Raw genomic sequence first — 23,995 nt, forward strand, 5'->3', positions numbered from 1 at the left:
ATCACATGGTTCCGAAACTCAATCCTTCTCCCAATAAAAGCTAACACATCATTCTTCATAACCCTATGAACTTGGGTGGCAACTTTCAAGGATCTATGAAACTGGATACCGAGATCTCTGCTCATCTGCACGACCAAGAATCTTACCGTTAACCCAGAACTCTGCATTCCTGTTACTCCTTCCAAAGTGAATCACCTCACACTTTTCTGCATTGAACTCCATTTGCCACCTCTCAGCCCAGCTCATTGCAAAAAAGAAGTAATCTATTTTTGGGTATTGTAATCTTCACCTTCAACACATTACTCAACAGATCTTGAGTTCAAAAAGAATATTCAATGGCATTAATTTAATCTTTAATGTTGAAAATTCCAGTACTTAGGACCGAACAATTGAAGCCAGGGCTGCCACTAATGAGGCAGAGTGAGGGATACAAAAGAAGTCAGAGTTGGAGGAACACAGAGTGCTTTAAGGCTGAAGGAAGTTGAAGAGATGGGAAACAATATGGCCAAAGGAGAAGAGGAGAGTAAGAATGTTATACTAAAGGCATTGAAAGAAGCAAGAGCCCATGTTCTCAGGGATGACAGATGAGAATGTGCAACAGAGTCATTTTTTTTGACAACCTAAGATGGCAGTTGGAAGTCAACCATGTTGCTATACCTCTGAAGTCACCAATATGAGAGGCCTGGTAAGGTCCGCACAGGGGGTTTACTTCGCTAAAGGATATTGGTGAACTAACTGGGCTTCTATGACAATCCAATAATTTTGTGGCAACTGAGTCTTTTATTCCAGATTCATACTATGATCTGAATTTAAAATCCCCAAGCTCCCATGAGATTTCTCCCCAGATTATTAGTCTAGGCCTCTGAATTACTATTATAATAACATAATCACTGCATGACTGTATTCTGAATGACTGTGTGAATGAAAGAGTATGGGCAGGAGAGTTTTGGATTTTCTGAAATCTGTGAAAGACTGACAAAGAATTCGTTGGAGTAGTTGAGCATGCAGCTCAGTAATTAAATGTGTATGGAAATATAATGTTAATCAATTTCAGCATCATCTTAACATGGCAAGTTGAATTGAAGAACTGTTTCCAAAGAAACTTAGGAATGAAAGACTTAAAATTACTACAGTGCTTTTCATGTCCACTGGTCATCGCAATGTATTTTGCAATCACTGAAGTACTTTTGCAGAATAGTCTCTGTATTAATGTAGGAGATGAGACAAATAATATGTGCACAGCAAGCTCACTCCCACACAGTGATATGATAATGACCAGATAGTCTGTTTTTGTGATACTGAAGGATAAATATTGGCCAGGGCAATAGAGATAATCCCCCCGATCTTCAAAATAGCTCTGTATTATACAGTATAAATTCACTTTTTAAAATAACCATTGATGATGAGAATACAGCATGGAATTTTTTTTTCAAACATTTGCTCTTTCATAATATGTAACAATCTTGGACAAAGTTTAAAAAAAAGGCAAAATCATAGAAAATACTATAGAATGTTGGGATGTATATAAGGGTTGAATTAAACATCCCCCGGAAGTGTCAGATTTTCTTTTACTTATTATTGGATTCTAAGCTTCTAAATTCTTACCTGCATCAACATTTTTTAAAGTCGTTATTTAAACGCTTTCTTTGTACTGCTGACTTAATTTATATTCCTCTTAGTTTTTGTCAATAACATAACATGCTTCTAATCTTTATAATGCCATGTTGGGTTTAGGATATCTGGATTTTTCCGATGTGGAATTCAGTTAAATAGTTCTCACGTTGTGAATATGTAAAGATTTCTTTGCTAAAACATCTTGCTAAGTACATCAGCAAGGTCCCAGATAGTCTCCCTCAGTTTACCTTCAAGTCTTTTAATATTGACCTGGATTTTATTGGAGACATTATGGGAAACTGTCATTGTTGCACTGAAATAGACAGCAATTTCTGGAATCCCAAAACATACAGAATACAGTATTTTGGTCAAATGATTCCACAATCCTCCAAAACGTGATGTTAAGAAGCCCAAAGTGTAATTCTTAAGCAGTCAGCATATTGCTGAGAAGTTTTGATATTAGTATAACTGCAGAACCCTAGAAAATGAAACCTACAACAGGACAAAAGTTAAAGGCACTTTTCAGAATCATGCACATTGACCAACTGTGACTTTGCAAGAGTGCTCCACTTAATCTCATTCCTCTTGCCCTTTTGCATGCTCTCTTAATATTTCTTATTTATATATTTGCTTTCCTTTGAATAGATATTGCAGATTTTGTTTCCATCTCTGCTGCTGGTGAAGCCATCCCATTATTTAAAACCTCTCTAAATATGAAGTATTAAACACTTTTGAAACATTTTTCTATTTGTTTTGATCACAACTGTATAGTCTCTCATTACTGATTCACCAATTTGTAAAAATGTTTGTTTTTCCCTATTAGTTTCTGAAAACTCTTCAAAGTTTTGCACAAGTCAGATCTCCACTTGGCTTTGAAGATTCTCATCCCTCATATCATTTTAATGAACAGTTTTACGGCACTGAGATACTTCCTGTAGTGCACACAAACAGAATTGCATCTTAACCAGTTATTTGCAGAAAGTTCAACAATGCCTCTTTCCTTTTCTACTCCTTATTTTTGTCAAGAGACCTTATTTTATATTTTAGAAAATGCACAATCAATGACAGTAAAGTCTGCAATAACTTTTCAAAGGGAATTGGGAAAACATTTGAACAAGACAACATGGACCACATCCAGAAGACTAAATTGACCCATAGAGTCTTACAGCACAGAAACAGGCCCTTTAGCTCAACCAGTCCATGCTGACCAAAATCCCAAACTAAACTAAACCCAACTGGTTCCAGTTGACCCATAAACCTCCAAACATTTTTTTTATTCATATATTTATCAAAATGTCTTTAAACTTTGTAACTGTACCTGCATCCATCATTTCCTCTGGAAGTTCATTCCACACATGAATCACTCTCTGTGTAAAAACAAAAATGCTCCTCAAGTTGTCTTTAAATCTTTTACCTGTCACCTTTAAAAATATGGCCCCTCAACTGCCTGTGTGGAGTTTGCACGTTCTCCCCGTGTCTGCGTGGGTTTCCTCCAGGTGCTCCGGTTTCCTCCCACAGTCCAAAGATGTGCGGATCAGGTAAATTGGCCATGCTAAATTGCCCGTAGTGTTAGGTAAGGGGTATATGTAGGGGTATGGGTGGGTTGCGCTTCGGCGGGTCGGTGTGGACTTGTTGGGCCGAAGGGCCTGTTTCCACACTGTAAGTAATCTAATCTAATCTCATCTTGAAATCGCCCACCCTAAGGATAAGAAACTTGCCACTCACCTTATCTGTACTTTTTAGTTTATAGGTGACATGGTCACCCCTCAACTCCTATGCTCCAGTGGAAAAAGTCCCAGTCAATCCCATCTCCCCTTATAACTCAAACCCTCCATTCCTGGCAGCATCCTGGTAAATCTCTTCTAAATCCTCCTCTGCTTAATAATATCCTTCCTATAACAGGAAGACCAAAACTGGACTCATTACTATGTTCCACTACCCATGTGGTTACTATACTTGAGATATCTTCCTCTTGCAGAATGTTTTTAAGAAGGTCTACAGGTAAATCCGAATTCAAAACGAGCAACTTTTCCCAGATATCATTGACTCTGTTACAACTGCCTCTTAGATCTAATGAAAGCTCTGCCTTTGTAATAATGCGGCTTAGAGCCTGAACATTTCAGGTTGAGTGAAGTGAAGTCAATGAACCACTAGATGTCCTCATGTAACAGCTCATGCATAAATGTATGTACCTTTGATACACATTTGCATGGTGTATAATTTGACAAAATTGATTCTGTTTAGATTTCCAAACTGGGGTTTAGGGGTGCTAACATATGAGCATAAGAAATTAATTAAGAAGGAGCGGGACTGAGTTATTTGGTCTCTTTGAGCTGATCATGCAGACAGCAGCAGACAATGCAGGAGGGATCGATGAAACTTAATTTACAGATTTTATTTTACTATCTGTTTATAGGATGTGAGCATCACATTTATTTCCCAGCCTAATTAGTTTGAGAATGTGGCAGTGACTCTCCATCTTTCACAGTTACTGTTCATGTGGTGTAGAGTTAAAGTCCAGAATATCTAGTGCTGGAAGCTAGAATTTGAGCCAGACTTCACTTTTTATAAGCACGTATTTGCAGATATGCTCATTACATGTACACAACCCTTCACTCAGTTTCAGCTTGTTCTTCTTTGTCGGATCATAAATGAATCCCTATTTAAATCCAGTTAGTTAAGTACAATAGTTAAGTAAAATTAATATACTGTTAACTGTAGAGAGATCCATTGCTAGGGACTTTTCTATATCCAATGCCTTTCAGCTATGTCTTGATACTATATGGAGTGAACTAACCAGCTGAAGATTGTCATCTATGATGTTGTTGATGTGGAGGTGTCAGTGTTGGATAGGGGTGGACAAAGTTAGAAGTCACACAACACCAGGTCCAACACGCTCTGAAAACTTGTGACTTCAAATAAACCTGTTGGACTATAACCTGGTGTCGTGTGACTTCATTCTATGATTTTGAAGACCTCAAGAGGAGGCTGAAATCCACTTGACACTTTTGGCAAAAGATTTCAACTTTGTGCAGTCTCAATACAAAGGGCAATCATTGATAATAGAGATATTTTTAGAACTGCATCCTGCCATTTATTGTGTAATTGTCCACCTCTGTTCAAGATTGGATGAGGCTGGACAGTGTAGTTTTGATCCTGATTCAGTGGTTGTGGACTTGCTTGGCCCTGTCTCTTTGATGTATTTCTGCCATCCAGCATGTGTGTAGTCCTGTGTTGTTGGGCAGGATGTTTTTGGAAGATAGGCTTTCCTGCATCACTACCTAAAGAGTAGGAAAGGATGTGTCTTCACTGACCATAGCAGCTCAGAAAACACTTGATGTTTTGATGAATTTTAATTGATTAGACATAGTGCTTTCCTATAAATCCCACCTCAATGAACAAGCGGCAAAACACATAGAGTGGCAGCTGCAAATCTCCAACAGTGCCACTGGCAGCAGTGGCCAGAACTGGGACTACAAACAGTTCCCAGCTTCTAACTCCAGGACAAAATAAGTATATGGAAGGGAGAGGAACTTAAGGAGCAAGGGATTTTATTGGAGGAGCTGGAAGGGAGTAGGCAGGAAGAAGCACCTGCAGGCAGAAAACCTGAGGGAGAAGTACCAGCATCTAAGATGATAAAGGGTCCTAAAAGAGGTACCCATCCTTTTCACACAGAGACCTGAATAATATGAAGTGCTGGACACCACACCTCCCCCCCCCCCCCCCCAAAATGTGTGAGCCTTTCACTGCTGCCTCGAAATTGAGTCTGAATGCCAAGCAGCCAATTATTAGCCTCAACAGGGCTACATATGGATGGGTCACTCCAGGCTCACTTATTGCATTGAGACTTGTGAACAACTTATAGATGGGGAATGCCCATTCATGGAACTTTACAAGGCTTCCCGCCTGCAAACTAGCCAGTGTGGGGACCAAATAACACTGTCCATCAATTCACTAGGTTTGGTCTTAATTTTTGGTATGCCTTGTGCTGCCCTTGACATTATCCTCTTCAATAATTCAGCATTAATCCCAGGGTTTTATGGTAATGCTCGAGTGAGATTGTAGATTTTGATTGAATACCATTCTGTTGTTGCTAATGGCCCACAGTTCTAAATGCTACGCCACACAGAACCTTTTAATTTAATGGCTATTGCCTTACCTCTCTCAGACACATATTTGGTTAATACTGATGTTAGCTCAATATGTTTCCCACAGTTGAATTAATAGCTGTATAGAGGTAGATTTGAATTGTCAGATTGGTCTTCCTGAATTGATCATTTGTAATCTCATGCAATTTGATTGGAAAACTGACCTCAAAAGGAATTTGAATGAATAAAAGTAATTAGTTAATGGTAAAAGCTTCAGTTCATTTCTGAGTTTTGTAATTAACTGAAGTAAAAGGTCTCGCTGAACATGATGATTACTTTGTGGAGGTCCCAATTCAATTTCAATTGATTCCAAGGGCATGAAGGTTTTGCTGAACACATGTAAACGTAACCCTGAGTTTCTATTTGCTTAATATTTTAATTCTCCTTCTGACTCTTTCTCTAACATTGCTGTTCTCAGTCTCCTACAGTCTTTCAAAAAACCTCAAGTGATGCTCAAGAAATCATTTCAATTGAGAACTCTACAATATACTGACAATGACACTGAGTCAATAATTTTATTTCATAATCTTTGTTTCCTATGTTTGGACAGGGGGTGCTGATAATAGTTCCACTGTTGTCATTTCCAGCTTCACTGGATCATGATTTGCTTTTTTGCCTCTTATTACTCTTTTTTTTATTCTTGTATGAGTTCATCCCTTTAACCATAGAGCCAAAACTGCCTTCCACCCCATTAGAGATCTTCCCGTTCATTGTTCAACCCATCCTTCCCCACCATGCCTCTGCTTCATGGCAAAATGGTTACAGCACAGAAAGGTGCCAGCCCCCTGCATGACCAATATTCCTAGTCCTAACACCTAACTTGTCCCTGCAACACTGTGAGCCTTCCCTTTGTAGATAATTATCCAATTCTCTTTTGAAAGCCTTGATTGAATCTGCCTCCACCACACTCAGGCAATTCATTCCTCATCCCAGCCACTTAAAGTGTAAGAAGATTTTACTTCATCTCACTTCTCATTCTTTTGCCAATTACCTTAAATTAGTGTCCTTTGGATCTTGACTCTTGTTAATTGAAACAGTTTCCTCCCATTTACTCTGTCCTTACAGCTCACAGTTTCCAATGCCTTAAACCCCACTTTTTCCATTCTGTTCCTGTAACTGAAGTAGTTTTTCCCTGGCAACATCCTCATGAATCTATCTGAACGTGTTGTGTCCTTCAGGGAGAAGAAACATTAAAAAACAGTCATACTTGGAGATGATTGTGCTGGTCATTCTGGAGCTTCATTTTAAAGTATAACAAGTCAAAATGCCTAATTGGCAAATTTTAATGGTTTTCGATTTAACCATACACAATACTCCAGTTGAGACCAGACCCAAATTTGATTTTTTTAATCAGTTGATCATTAACTTGCTGTTTTTGTACTCTATGCCCCTATTTATCAAGACCAGGGTCCCAAAGAGATGTCTGATCCTGCCCTCCTATATTCAGTGACTTAAGCACAGATGTCTCATGCTTCTCTGCTTTTAGCAGAGATACCTCTTGTCATTCTTCTACTCAATGATTCTAAATGTGTATCATTTTACACTTCTCCTTAAAAGCAGTTGCATCGATAACTGATTACCTGCCGTTGGTCTGAAACGTTAAGTCTCTTTCATGCTATTGATGCTGCCAGATCTGTTATGTATTTCTAGTTTTTGGTTCATGTTTTCAGAAGTGTTTTGTTTTTGAGAAACAATGTGATATTTATGGACCATGTAAGTTTCTAAAGACAATATAACATATACTTAGGAGCAGATGTAAATCCTCAATCCTGCTCCATCATTCAGTAAGATTATGGCTGATATGTTTACAGTCTGCACCCCATAACCTTGACTCACTTTTAATACACTTTGTGGATTGTATTTTTTCTCTGATGTATATCTTGATAGATTATTTTCTTTAATTACTTGTGTTTATTGTTACTGGGTTGGACTCACAGCCAAAGATCCTAGTTCAAGTCCCAATATAGCACATTGTGAAATTGTGAAACGAATCAGATAGCTTGCAGCCAGCAGCAGGAAATGATCATAAATGTTGTCAGGGTTCAAGAAACCTAACTGAGTTCACTAGTAGGCAACCCATCACCAATTCCTGGTCTGCTATGAACATCTGTTTTCAAATTGCTTGAGAAAAATCTAGGGGCAATACATATAAATGCTGACTGTTTAACAGAATGAAATTGAAGTATCATTTTTTAAATTATTAATTAGTAAATGATTTTGTTAACTCTGCATTCACCAAGATCTTGCAAAAGCAGAACTTCACCTAGGTTTTACAGTCAGTGACAGGGAAAAGCATTCCCATTCATCATACTCACAGCTGCACCCAGACATTGTGTAAGCTTTTCAGCAGTAACATTTAGTCATCAGATATCTCATTCAGTTCAGCATCATCTAGAATAAATCTATCTCCTGCAAAATGGACAAATAATAGTTACTCTTCAAACAATTAGATTTTAAAATCCTCACTGAGACTTACAAAATCCAAACCAGGGTGTATAAATTAGATTTAGTTCAATTCCAGTAGAGGCAAGAAAGAAAGAAAATGCAATATTTTAACATATGTGTACAATCTTTTTTTAAAAAAATACAAATCTCTAACAATAATTAAACTCTGAAGAGATGAGACACTACATTATAAAGTTTAATTTTTAGCACCTGGGAGAGTTTTTGGCTTAAACTATGAAAACAAAATTACCCTGTTAAAACATTCAGATGCAAGTGGAGTTTTTTAACATGTTTTGTGGGCAAGAGCCACAATTTCAGGCTTGTACATGGATTTCAGTGCCAAGTCTATTAGCAGGATTTTTTAAATAGAATCCCTACAGTATTATTTTATAGAATCCCTACAGTGTGGAAACAGGCCCTTCAGCCCAACAAGTCCACACTGACCCTCCGAAGAGTATCTCATCCAAACCCATTCCCCTACCCTATTACTCTACACTTGCCCCTGACTAATGCATCTAACCTAAACATCCTTGAATACTATTGACAATTTAGCATAGCCAATTCACCTAACCTGCACATCTTTGGATTGTGGGAGGACACTGGAGCACCCAAAGGAAACCCACACGGACACTGGGAGAATGTGGGAACTCCATACAGACAGTTGCCTGAGACTGGAATCGAAGCTGGGTCCCTGGCACTGCGAGGCAGCAGTGCTAACCTGTGCTGCCAGATTGTTACAGCACAGTCTGAGGAGTAGGTTAACTTGTCTGACACCTTCTGGATTTTCATTTTTATTTGTACATTGAGAAACTGACATCTGATTTATTCCATGATAATTGTGAATGCTGAAGGGCTCACTGTTAGTCACAATGCAACAAATGCACTGTTTCCTTCAGCTCTTCCTTTCTCCGACAGAAAACAAGTTCTAAAATCCAATTTGACTATTATTCCCTGCTTTACATTTTCCTCCAATTTTTCCAACCTGCAAAGCTATGTCCTAAAGACTGACTTTGGATTTAAAATGTTAGCTCTGTTTCTTTCCACAGAGTGTAAAGCCCAAATGTTTTATTTCCTTTTTCAACTGTGAACTAAGAAAGGAACTTATTGTTCTAAATCTATTGTGTAAATAGATTGGTTGCAGTTCATGTTCACTGGAATTGCGTACAATATTGCTTTTTTCTAGGAAAACAAAGAGAGAATGCAGACGTAAAAGAGTTGATAGATTCTGAACTAAAAGATAACTTCTTGACAACAGTATTTCAACTGGTTCCTGACGAAGTGACCACGGTACATGTGGGGGCAATGAAGCGGAACATGTCTAGCCTGTGAATAGACAGCATCAGAAATCTTTGTGTCTCATACAGTGTAGAGGCAAACCAGAAAGCCTCCAGATACAGCTGGCTTCCTCTCCTCTCTCTTCAAATTCTCTGTTGGAAGGACCTTAAGAAAAAGCCCTTTTAGAGAAATTGAGAGGTGAAATTATCAACCAGGGAATGAAGATTGAACATCAGTGTGCAAACATGCTTGTATCAATATTAAAGCACTGCAAGGAAGTGAAAGAAAATAACTCATCACCATTGGTAGAGGAATCATTGGCAGTCACAAACAGTCAGGCCTTGACAGGGAGACAATGAAGTGCAATGCTGGGCATGACTAAGCTGTAGGGAACAGACTTGGGGGGTAATGTTGGGAGATGAAGATGTAAATAAAATGGCTAGGTATGAATGTGCTGGAGGTTCAGTTCTGAAGGAATGTCAGGAAAAAAGAAGCAACATGAAGGTGTCAAGCCATGGGTAAATCCTCCTGCTTAATTTTAACCAGCAACACGCAAAAGACTTATCACATGCAGTAATCTGTAAAAATTCGAGAGGCCAAGAACTAGTTAAAATAAAAGTAACAACTTTAATTCTTAAGGTATAACAGGGAATAATTAACTAACAACATTTACAACTCCTTCCTCCAACCTATCTTTTACTTTCCCTTCTATAATACTCGTCCAATAATATCCCGGAGTAAGATTTACTGGAAAACTCAAAATTTCAAAACCAACCAGATGTCAAATCATCTTTTCTTCGGGATTTCTGCTTCACACATTACTGATCAATCAAGATACCTTTAGGAGAGCTATTCTCCAGGCAGTCTGCAGAAGTTATTGGCTTGGCAGTTCTCCCCCCCAGCTGTTCAAATTTCCCCAGTCTTATACCCCCAAAGCCATTGGATTGTGTCATTGGCCTTTAAGGTGGTCAATATACTAAATTCAAACTTGATTGGAGTTTGGTATTTTCCAAGGGATAATTTAAACTGATAGGTCTAATTCAAATATGTTTCGTCATTTCCAGGCAACCCAGCTAATCGAGCATTCAGCCAAGTGTTACATTGTTACCTTATTCAGAACACTTGGTGTTGTCAGATAGCTTTTAACTTTCTTGGGTACAGTACATCCACATCTTCACAAACAAAAGTTTGGTGCAGACACATGGTTACCAGACTCACTCTGCTAGCATGATTGGTGTAGTCTTCCATCTTTATGTGAATTGTAAACATGCACTGGAAATAGAAAATGATTGCAATCAAATCCAGAATGGGTGAAATAAGTATTCTTTTCTAATGTGAATTGTAAACATGCACTGGAAATAGAAAATGATTGCAACCAAATCCAGAATGGGTGAAATAAGTATTCTTTTCTACCTGAGCACATGGACTCCACTTGCAAGCAAAGTGAGGCCTCTCAAGTAGCAGTTGCAACTATCAGGCACTCATATAGTACAGATAGAAGACATTTGTATTCATTGTAATCTGCATATGCGATGCATGCAGTGTTCAATTATGAGGGATACGTGCTGATCACAGACAATTTTCACCATGTCATTGATTATCAGAAATTGAAGATAGTCATCTCTGGGCAGTAGGAGTAATGATAGGTCACCGTAAAAGTGGGTCAACAATTCACAAAGACTAACCAGGCTCGGAGTCTGCACAAGTGTGTGGAGTTAATATTCTCTCACCTTGAACAGTTCACTACAGTATTCACACATCACAGCTGTGCTGCATACATCAGAACAAGGTCTCTCTGTCAAAGGTCCACATGGAGGCAATCCATCGTCCTCCTTGTTGAAGTGCTGCATGACTCACTGTATGGAGGACTGTGCTACACCATCATTTTGAGTGTTGTGAATACTGACTGTTAACATTACCAAGACTCTGTTCTAGATCTGATATTCCCCACACAGGTTTAACAGACCTGTTCTATGGAACTCCTAAGGTGCAGAGAGACTGAGGAGGGGGACAGTTGTATCATTAGACCTAGGAATGTATATGAAGAATTTGCAGTTTAACATTGCAGCGAATGTCCTGTGTCACTGTCGACGATTTTTTGCCATCTGCCCAAGCAAGACCTGTGGTCTGGAGGAGCAGGCAGTCATCGAAGTGAAAACAGCATTACATTTTTATTCAACTTGCTGCTCCTAAAGGTCCACAGGAGACCTGTGTGGAATCTCTCAATCCTCAGCCCATAGATATATCAAGGCTGTGACTATTCTAAACTCTGCCAGATGACACCAATTCTTATTTCCCTGCACTGAGGTCAGTTATGCAGCCTAGGCAGTAATCTTTGCCACTATCACTGGTTTACTGGGGATGGAAGAAGTGACTTTGGGGGTTTTACAAAAGGTGAACAAGGAAAAGCTGCTAGAATTGGCAGACAATCTGGAGTTGGAGCTACTTCCCTCTGTGAAGAAAGGAGAGATAATTACGGCCATGCCTCAGCATGTAGATTTGCTGGAAACACTATCAGAATTTTGGAGATGGCTAAAATTCAATTGAAAATGAAGTGGCTTGAGTTCGAGGCAAAAGACAAAGAAAAGGCAAAAGAAGTGCAACTGTTTGAATTATGATTAAAAGCATAGGAAAAAGAAAAAGAACAAATCGCTTTAGCAGAATAAAAAGAAAAAAGAATGAAAAGAGAGAAAAACGGAGAGAGGAAACGAAGAAAGAAAGAGAATTTGAATGTAAGAAGTTGCAACTTAGACAGTAGTTCAAAAATTCACTTCCTGAAGTAGTGAGAACTCATGTGGAAAAGCAGAGAGTTAAAATGGCAAGATGTGCAGCTAAAATGGCTGTTGATTATGATTTGGTCCATAAATCAAAGTTTGGCTTCCAAAATCAATTTCAATCTGTGAGGGATAGAAATTGGGGAAATGAGAAATCCTTATGTAGGAAGGAAAAAATAGATCTCAGTGAAGATCATGAGGATAACTTGCCGCAGGATAAAAAGGAAACCCTTGAAGGGGAAAGAGAAGTTAAAAAGCTCTGGGGTTTTCACTGCAGTAAAATAGGCCGCATGAAATCAGTGTTGGTGGGTTAAGAAAAGCACTGGGAAAACAGGATAAGCCAGTGAATTTTGTTGGAGTAACGTAGAGTACAGTGGAAGCTCAAAAGCTGCACCAAAATGTACAACCTGGTTGGAGGTTGGTTAAGGAGGAAGTGCCAGATCTCCTTAATATACATATCTGCGAAGATAAAGTTTACTCGCATAAGCCAGGAGCAGCAGGTGAAGAATTACAATATTAAGAGATACAGGATCCTCTCAATCTTTGATGTTGAAAGACGAGATACATACCTCTGAAGGACTATTGCCAGAAAATGTGCAAATAATGGGAATTCATGGTGAGACAAGAAGCACTCACTTACGTTGAGTGAGGTTAATGTTTCTAGTGAAGAGTGGAGAAGTTGTGGTGGGAGTACTGGACAAACTCTCACTCCCGGAATACGGTTTGTCCTTGATAATTATATAACTGGTTCACAGGTAGGAGTGCTCCCTGCTGTGTTTGAAAAGCCAATGGAAACTCAGCCAACTGAACTATTAAAGGGTATGTATCCTAGATTTGTCTGGACTGTGTGGTAATGAGGTCATTAAGTCACCAGTTGGAACAAGAGAGATAAAAGAATATAGATAAGAAAGTCGGAGTTCAATTAGCGGAGATTCTGTTTGATCAAATGGTTCAGACAAACCAGGAGCAGATAGATGACAAAGCATGAAATCTTTAGTTTCAAGTAATTAACTGAAATTAACAGCAGCAAGATGAGAAACTAAGCCAATTGTATCAAAAAGTATAAACAGAAGAAGAATCTAGATGTATCCCTAAATGCTACTATCTTAAAAATAATATAATAATGAGGAAATGAAAACCATCACATATTCAGGCAGATGAGAAATAAGTAGAAGTTCATCAAGTTGTATTGCCAGTGGGTTATGGAAAGGAAGTGTTGCGAGTGGCGCATGAACTACCAGTGGGGGTAATTTAGGGATGAGAAAAACTCTAGATAAAATCCAAAAACATTTTTACTGGCTTGGACTGCATAAGGATGTAGTTCAAATTTTCCAGACATGTCATACATCAGGGAATTAGAAAACCACAGGCAGTAATAAAACTTGAACTTTTAATAGCTATTTCTGCTTTTGAGGAACCTTTTACAAAAGTCAATTGATTATGTTGGACCCCTACCTAAAATGAAAAATGGGAATCAGTATTTATTAACAATAATGGATGCGTCCACCAGTTTTCCAGAGGCCATTCCATTACGCAATATCGTAAATAAAAGGATTGTAGAGGAGTTCCTCAAACTTTTCACTAGATATGGAATAACCACAGAGGTACAATCAGAGCAGGGGTCAAACTTTACATCAAAATTATTCAAGTAAGTTATGGACAGCTTTAGAATAAAACACTTCAAGTGTCCATCCAGAGTCACAGGGAGCACGAGAAAGGTGGTATCAGACATTGAAGACCATGTTGAGAGTCAAGACTATCCAGATGATTGGGATAAGGGAATTTCATTTTGTACTTCTTGCAATCAGAGATGCACCAAATGAATCGACAAATTCAGTCCTTTTGAATTCATCTTTGGCTATGAAATGAGAGGACCATTTAAGTTGATTAAGGAGAAATCGGTAAGTCATAATTCAGAGACCATATATTTGGACTGTGTGTCAAATTTTCGGGAATGATTAAATAGACCTTTACAGCATTTAAAAGTATCACAACAGGCTATGAAACAGGAAGGAGATAAAAAATCAAAAACTTACAATTTTGCTTTAGGGGATAAGGTGTTAATGTTACTTCCAGTGATAGGTGAACCTTTAAAAGCAAAGGTTTAGCTGACCTTATCGAGTCGAAAGGAAACTGTGTAAAATAAACTATTTGATAAGGACTCCAAACGGAAAGAAATCTCAGAGTGTGTCATGTGAATATGCTCAAAAGGTACTTTGACAGGGAAAGAAAGCCAAAGGACACTGTGTTATCTGTTACAACACAGAGAGAAGAGCCAAGTTCAGAGGATTCTGAATTGGATATTCCTCAAATTAAATTGGACAGTGAGAAAGTTGTCAAAAATTGGGATAAATTATTGAGTTAGCTTCCAGAGGAAGATTGAAATGACCTGAAAGTATTATTACTATCACATGGGGAGATAAATGGAAACAAGCTGGGAAGTACGAACCTAGTTATGCATGATCTTGATATAGGAGATGCTGTTCCGATTAAGTAACACCCTTATAGGCATAACTCTCTAAAGTTAGCACAGGTTCAAAAGGAGATTGAACACGTGCTCCAAGAAAACATCATCAAAGTGAGTTAGTGACTGGAGCTCATTCATAGTAATGGTGGCAAAACCAGATGATCCCAAGGGCTATGTGTGGACTATTGCAAAGTCATTGCAGTTACAAAGACTATTCTGTCAATTCTGTATTTGAAAAGCTGTATTGAGAAAGTGGGACAAACAACTTATATTTCTAAGTTGGACTTGCTTAGAGCAGGTAGCTTTGTCCGAAAGAGCGAAGACAATTTCGGTTTTTGTAATGCGGAATGGACTGTATCAGTTTAAAGTCATGGTATTTGGTATGAAAAATATGTCAGTCAAATTTCAGAGACTTATCAATAAGGTCATCGCTGGATTACCCAATTGTGTTATTTATTTATTTATATATGTATAGATGACCTGGTGATTTTTAGAACACATGGAAGGAACATTTACAACACTTATAGACTTGTTCAAATTGACTTCAGGAAGCAGGTTTGGTGGTAAACCTAGCTAAAAGTGAATTTGCCAAAGCCCAAGTCACCTTCCTGGGCCATGTTATTGGACACGGTCAAATGGCCAGATAGAATGTAAAAAGACGTAGGTAATTGGGGAGCAGTACAACGATTCCTGGTAGTGAGTGGATTTTATCGGAAATTCGTACCAAATTTTAGCAGTGTGGCTACTCCACTCACCTAGTTGCTAAAGAAAGGCAAGAAGTTTCAGTGGACAGTGGACTGTCAGAAAGCGTTTGACACCTGAAAACTAGTTTTGAGAAGGTTTGTAGCTCAGGTTGAGGTTCTGGATATAGGTTCACTCATTGAGCTGGAGGGTTCGTTTTCAGACATTTCGTCACCATACTGGGTAACACCTTCAGTGAGCCTCCAAATGAAGTGCTGGTGGTGTAGTCTGCTTTCTATTTATATGAGAGTTTCCTAGGGTTTGGTGACATCATTTCCTATGGTGATGTCATTTCTTGTTATTTTTCTCAGAGGGTGGGAGATGGGGTCTAACTTGATGTGTTTGTTGATAGAGTTCCGGTTGGAATGTTATGCTTCTAGGAATTCTCGTGCGTGTCTCTGTTTGGCTTGTCCTAGGATGGATGTGTTGTCCCAGCTGAAGTGGTGTCCTTCCTAATCTGTATGTAAGGGCACTAGTGAGAGTAGTAGCTTCCACAGGAAAACAACACATCTGGACCAAATATTAAACTACAGAAGTAATCATCCCAACATCCACAAACAAAGCTGCATTAGGACATTATTTCAATGAGCCACCACACACTGTAGCAAAGAGGAAAATCACCTATACAGTGTATTAAAAAAGAACGGCTACCCAATGAACACAGTCCACTGATTTTTGAGAAACAAACCCTGACAAGCAGACAAAACACATCCAGAAACCCTAGCCACTCTCCCCTACGTCAAAGACATTTCGGAAATCACTGCCACACTACTCAGACCCCTTGGCATCATGGTAGCCCACAAACCCACCAACACACTAAAACAGCAGTTAATGAACTTGAAAGACCCCACACAGACCACAAGCAAAACTAATGTCATTTATAAAATATCGTGCAAGGACTGTATCAAACACTAGATTGGACATACAGGCAGAAAACTAGCCACCAGGACACACTAACATCAACTAACCACAAAAGAACATGATCCACTCTTGCTAGTATCCTTACATATAGATGAGGAAGGACATAATTTCGACTGGGACAAGACACCCATCCTAGGACAAACCAAACAGACATGCACGAGAATTCCTAGAAGCATGCCATTCTAACCGGAACTCTATCAACAAACACATTGACTTGGATCCCATTTACCAACCACTGCGAAAAAGAACAGGACATAACATCACTACAGGAAATGATGTCAACAAAGGAAATGACATCACCAACCCTAGGAAATTCAAACCGAAAGCGGGCTACGCCACCAGTGCTTCATTCAGAGGTTCAATGAGGATGTTACTTAGCACAGTGATGAAACATCTGAAAATGAACCTTGCAGCTCAGTGAGCAAACCTACAACCAGAGCCTGAAAACTGTGTTAACCACTACGTCAGTATTAGCCACACCTAATACGCAAAGCCATTCAGGGTGGTTATTGATGCGAGTGATGTGGGTGTCGATGCAGTGCTCTTACAGGAATGTGACAAGAAAATAGAAAGACCTATCAGGTATTTCTCCAGGAAATTGAACGTGCATCAGCAGAAATATTTGACAGTTGAGAAGGAGACTTTGAGCTTGGTGTTGGCGTTACAACATTTCAATGTTTAGGTTAGCAGTATTGTATCTGAGACAATCATATACAATGATCATAATCCATTGACCTTTGTGGAGAAATTTAAGGACAAAAATGGCAGACTGTTGAGATGGAGGTTGTTGTTACTGCCATTCAATTTGAAAATTGTGCATGTGGCAGGCTGATTGCCATTGTGATTGCCAACACAATGTCAAGACTTGGATGAGAAATGGACGCATTCGGTGGCAGGAGTAAACAGACTGAAACAGAATGTAGTAGTGCATGTTTACACGTTTATCATCTGTAATATATTCAAGTATTGTAGTGTAATGACGGTGTAAGATTAAGGTATTGTAAAATGAGGCCGTCTTTGGATATTGATGGTTCATTTTTAATGGGGGGGGGGGGGGAGGAGGTGTGACAATGCTGCTTTATCAAGTTGTGTTGTCCTTGGTTTTTCTTCAAAAGTCTTTTATGAGGCAGAGTTGCTGAAATGTCTGGCTTGATCGACTTAAAGAAGCTTTCAAGTTTTAAAAAAACACTTGTACAATAAAAGAGGAGTGGCCATTTCTCCCAGTCCAGCTTTTCTCTGGTTTGGTTTGGGTTCAGCAGTCTAGTTGTTCAGAGCAACCAGTCAGTTGTTTTGAGGCTGTTGGTCAAAGGAACAGCCACATAGAATAAAGGTGTTCCATGCTGAATCTCTCTGCCATATTTCTGTCTGACATCTCTCCTGTTACATGCTGTGTTTGATTTTACCTTGTTTGTCAAGGGGCGTTTCTGCAGTGTAATAGGTATTTGGAACAGTGTCATTAAATTGGGATAATCTGTTGGGTTTTCAGATACATTAAGTTATTCTATGTTCTGTTCTCTTTTGTTTGTGTTTCATTCAGTAATTTTGCAAATAAATTCTGTTTTGTTTAAAACTAAGTTGTTTGACCAGCTGAATCACTCCTAAAATATCCACTCTACACTAGCAAAGTTAGGGTCTGGGCTACTTTCTTAAAATGTTTTGAGGGGGGTCTACCCTGGTCCATAACATATTGAACAGATGCCAACTTTATGAATGAGCTGATTCTTCTCAAGTTCATAGTTTCTCTGTTGTTTTGCAGAAACATCTAATACAAAATACTATTGCTTTCATATTCATTCATTGGCAGCTGAACTGTTTGAGGATTTCTCATGGCGTGCACACTTTCAACTTAAGGATTTAGCAATGAACTGAAAGATCAAACGTGTTTGTTTTTCTTGACTGTTGAGTATGATAATCTGGATGTTTCTCCTTTTGAGCACAAGAAGAAGCTATGTTTTCCAGTGTAAATTATGGCCCACATTGTAACAAAGTTTTAGTAACACTGTTTTGAAAGATACAGCTTCTAAGACCAAATTTTAGTCACTTGCAAAGTAACAACCAGTCACGATATAATCTTTCATGCCTCTTAGGTAAAACCAAACTACTTAAACAGTTTAAGTGACAAAGTTAATTAATCAGCAATGTAATACAGAAATTCTCATTGACAGGTGAGATCCATCTGAAAACAAAACTGATTTAATAACCATTTCTAATGGAATGCTGCAGTCAGAATTTTGAATGAATACATGTGTAGATCCTGTGCCAAGTAACTCACATCCTGACTCCGCATACGCTGGCACAAGGTAGGGCTCTGATGGTAGGTTTCTCAGTTGTCTGGAAAAGCTTGAGACAACCCAGGACAAAACAGTGAGCTGGATTGTGCACCACATCCACAAACATCCACCCCCTCCACTACCAACACTCAGTTGTGGCAGTGTGTACTATCTAAACGATGCCCTGTAGAAATTCACAAAGGTTCATCAAATAACACCTTCCAAACTATGACCACTCCCACCTAGAAGGACAAGGACAGCTGACGCATGGGAACACAAACAACTGCAGGCACTCCTCCAGACCAGACCACTTATAGCCCTGACTTGGGAATATGTCACCGTTCCTTCAGTGTCACTGGGTAATAATTCTTGAACTCACTCCCTAATAGAATTGTGAGTCTTCCTGCACCAAAAGGAATACAGCAGTTAAGAAGGCAGGTTACCAACACCTTCTCGAGATACTAAGAATGGGCAATAAATGCTAGTCCAAACAGTGATACCCACATTCTTTGAATAAGACAGAATCATGACTGCAAAAGACAATGGCATCTGTTCCATGGGATTTACTCATTTTAAATGCTAATTTTAATGTTATTTTCAGTAAAGCATAGAGTAAATGATAAAATAACATGGAATTTTAAAATATAACCTGATAAATTAGGTGGAAGTACTTGTAGAAAAGTAGTGTTCCCAACGTCTTGAAAATAGTTCCAACTCCTCATGAATTTTAACTTTGGGGTTCATAGTGAGTAAACTGAGAATAAACACACAAAATTCAAATCAAACAATTACTGAGAGGGCAAACTGAAAAAAGTTGTAGCAGCATTGTATGTTTAGAGCTATTTTGTTCACATTTTTGGCTTTCCGAATGAAATTCTTTAGTGATGCTCAGGTTTTTGTGATAAAATTGCCACGGTTTTCCCATAGATTACCAATCATTCATTGGAGACCACATCATTGATTATCTTAGAAATGAAATCTGAAAATTTAAATTTCATTACCATGGAGCAGATGAGCACCTAACAATATTACAGAGTTAGAGAACTTTCTATGTTGGAGGAAATATAGAGACAGGCAAACACTCTGGGTTAATGGCCAAAGAGACAAATTAGATTCATGCTAAGACCATTGTGCTGACAATGACATTTACCTAATATTTAACAAGAGATAATTGTACCACATTTAAGATATCACTAATTTAATTGTGGAAGTTGACTTGACATCTGTAGGATATGCTACAAAGGAGAAGCATTTAGATGAGGTAGGTGAAAAGGCCAAGAACAGAGCCTTGAGATTGTCCAGCATAGTAGCTGAGGGGAATAAAAGTTTTGTTTTTGGTGGAGATGCTTTTGCTATGATCTTTCAGCTGAGACTGAAGCCAAGAGAGAGTAATGGCACTGGTCTTCACGATAGAGGGTAGGTGATGGAGGACGATGGGTCAAATCAAAGGCTGCAGGAAGGCGGAAGAAAATGGTGAGGGATAATCCAATGCATTTTTTTGTCACATAGCATGTACTTTTTCTCTTTGGTGAAAAAGGGATGTATCCAGTCAGCAGAATACACATTGTGATTGATCGGAATTCTGCTGTTGCTGATGGTCCACTGTGCATTCTGGATGCTGATTTTGAAGTTCTTGATCTGGTCTTAATTAACATCATTTACTTTAATGGCTTAAAATATAACCTGATAAATTAGGTGGAAGTACTTGTAGAAAAGTAGTGTTCCCAACGTCTTGAAAATAGTTCCAACTCCTCATGAATTTTAACTTTGGGGTTCATAGTGAGTAAACTGAGAATAAACACACAAAATTCAAATCAAACAATTACTGAGAGGGCACAGTTGTCTGTAACATGTTGAGCTCCACAGAATTTCATAAAATTCCTAAAGCCAAAGTACAAAGGGATCTGGGAGTGCTAGTTGAGGATTCTCTAAAGGTAAACATGCAGGTTGAGTCCGTGATTAAGAAAGCGAATGCAATGTTGTCATTTATCTCAAGAGGATTGGAATATAAAAGCACCGTTGTGCTATTGAGACTTTATAAAGCTCTGGTTAGGCCCCATTTGGAGTACTGTGTCCAGTTTTGGTCCCCACACCTCAGAAAGGACATACTGGCACTGGAACGTGTCCAGCGGAGATTCACACGGATGATCCCTGGAATGGTTGGTCTAACATACGAGGAACGGCTGAGGATTCTGGGATTGTATTCATTGGAGTTTAGAAGATTGAGGGGAGACTTAATAGAAACTTACAAGATAATACATGGATTGGAAAGGGTGGACGCTAGGAAATTGTTTCCGTTAGGTGAGGAGACTAGGACCCGTGGACACACCTTAGAATTAGAGAGGGTCAATTCAGAACAGAAATGCGGAGATATTTCTTCAGCCAGAGAGTGGTGGGCCTGTGGAATTCATTGCCGCAGAGTGCAGTGGAGGCCGGGACACTAAATGTCTTCAAGGCAGAAATTGATAGATCTTGATGTCACGAGGAATTAAGGACTACAGGGAGAATGCTGGAAAGTGGAGTTGAAATGCCCATCAGCCATGATTGGATGGCGGAGTGGACTCGATGGGCTGAATGGCCTTACTTCCACTCCCATGCCTTATGGTCTTAATTTCAACAGAAAAAAGTGATTACGCTGAGAGCGTCACTACTTTTTAATTTATCTTTTATTTGAAATCATGAGTTGAAGTTGAGAATTGAACTTTGAACAGCTGTTTGTTTTTTAAAAAAGAGAAGAGAACCAAAGATGGATGTTTGCTGTTTGCTGTGACCGACTCAACACAGACATCTACTATAAACCGACTGACTCCCACAGCTATCTGGACGACACGTCCTCCCAGCCTGCCCCCTGTAAAAACTCCATCCCATATTCCCCATTCCTTCGTCTCCGCCGCATCTGCTCCCAGGAGGACCAGTTCCAACACCGCACAGCCCAGATGGCCTCCTTCTTCAAGGACCGCAGATTCCCCCCAAACGTGATCGAAGATGCCCTCCACCGCATCTCCTCCACTTCCCGCTCCTCCGCCCTTAAGCCCCGCCCCTCCAACCGCCACCAAGACAGAACCCCACTGGTTCTCACCTACCATCCCACCAACCTCCATATACAGCGTATCATCCGCCATCATTTCCGCCACCTCCAAACGGACCCCACCACCAGGGATATATTTCCCTCCCCTCCCCTATCAGCGTTCCGCAAAGACCACTCCCTTCGTGACTCCTCATCAGGTCCACACCCCCCACCAACCCAACCTCCACTCCCGGCACCTTCCCCTGCAACCGCAGGAAATGTAAAACTTGCGCCCACACCTCCTCCCTCACTTCCCTCCAAGGCCCCAAGGGATCCTTCCATATCCGCCACAAGTTCACCTGTACCTCCACACACATCATCTACTGCATCCGCTGCACCCGATGTGGCCTCCTCTACATTGGGGAGACGGGCCACTTACTTGCGGAACGCTTCAGAGAACACCTCTGGGACGCCCGGACCAACCAACCCAACCACCTCGTGGCTCAACACTTTAACTCTCCCTCCCACTCCACCGAGGACATGCAGGTTCTTGGACTCCTCCACCGGCAAAACGTAACAACATGACGGTTGGAGGAAGAATGCCTCATCTTCCGCCTGGGAACCCTCCAACCACAAGGGATGAACTCAGATTTCTCCAGTTTCCTCATTTCCCCTCCCCCCACCTTGTCTCAGTCGGTTCCCTCAACTCAGCACCGCCCTCCTAACCTGCAATCCTCTTCCTGACCTCTCCGCCCCCACCCCACTCCGGCCTATCACCCTCACCTTGACCTCCTTCCACCTATCACATCTCCATCGCCCCTCCCCCCAAGTCCCTCCTCCCCACCTTTTATCTTAACCTGCCTGGCACCCTCTCCTCATTCCTGATGAAGGGCTTATGCCCGAAACGTCGAATTTCCTATTCCTTGGATGCTGCCTGACCTGCTGTGCTTTAACCAGCAACACATTTTCAACTGTGATCTCCAGCATCTGCAGACCTCATTTTTTACCTGTTTGCTGTTTGGAACTGGCCCAGAAAGATATGCAGGTTAATTGCTCATCTAACGACACAGTAGACAATTCAGAACTGAGATGTTGCTATACTCAGGACTGGCAGCTGGTTGAACATTGTATTGGTCAATCATGAAAAGACAAGTTTTGGCCAGCCAACCATACATAACGTGAAAACAAAGACTGAACTGGATCTGACTGGGTTTTGGGCAGGTGTTTTTTTTTGGAAGTTTCTGGGTTGAGTTGTTTTTGTTTTGCTCTCTCTAGTCTCTCTCCAGTTATCAACTTGTTGAAAGTTCTGAGAAAAGAATCCTAGACTGTAAGAAAGAAGTAAAACTCTCCAGAGGTCTGCTGAAGTTGTTTGCATTGACTGGTGACTTTAGAATTCAAGCAAGATGTACAACCAAGGATTTTGTGAAGACCAGAATTTATGATTGAAACAACTATCAACTGGCAAATTATGATTCCCTTATTTCTTTTTAAAATGTATCCCTTAACTGTGTCTGTCTGTCAGGGTGTGACTGCTTGTTGATGATCAGAGAATACTGGGATGTCAATTAGATTACCTTTGTTATTTATCTGTGTTCTACTAAAGTGACATTATTAATGATAAATTGTTAATTTTTGCTTAAGTTATAACCTTGGTGTCCAAGATCTGTTATTTGTAAAGTCTCATTAAGAACAATTGGGCAATTTTGAGGGCCATTGAATGTATTAATTTGATTGTGTTGCAAATCCTGTGCGAGTGTGGATGATTTGGTTTGGCTGGCTATCCCCTGTTGTAACATTACGGTTCTATTAAAGTAAAGGAGGCCACTGGGAAGCAACTGATTATGTTCCAAGAAGGATAGATTGTGATAGCATAGATATAATATAGTTATTGTATTGAATTTTAAAAACTCAATCATCTCTATTCAATAATCTCTGGTACATTTATTTCCAATATTCTGAACTACTTCCAAATTGTAAAAATAAAATCAGTGGAACAGAATGCCACTGAAAACAATAATAAAATGTTTCACAAGGTTTATTTTCCATGATGCACCTACCTTCATTGAGGAGTTTGGACACAACCAAGGTAATAAATCGGATCATCTCACAATCAATATTCCCAGCATTTGTTTTTTGACAAAACTGATGTTTTAATTTTGGAACAGCTTACCATGATGTGACATTCTGTTCAATGACAAAGATCTAATATCACCTATTGTAGTAGTATCAGAATGAGGAGCCGATTGCTCTGAAAATTGAACCGCTGTGTGTTTGACAAGGAGGCATACCACTCGAGCTCATGTATCACAGTTTAGTGAGATGGTTAGAGTAGA

Source organism: Hemiscyllium ocellatum, chromosome 17 (assembly GCF_020745735.1).
Source record: "Hemiscyllium ocellatum isolate sHemOce1 chromosome 17, sHemOce1.pat.X.cur, whole genome shotgun sequence".
NCBI classification, from domain to species: domain Eukaryota; kingdom Metazoa; phylum Chordata; class Chondrichthyes; order Orectolobiformes; family Hemiscylliidae; genus Hemiscyllium; species Hemiscyllium ocellatum.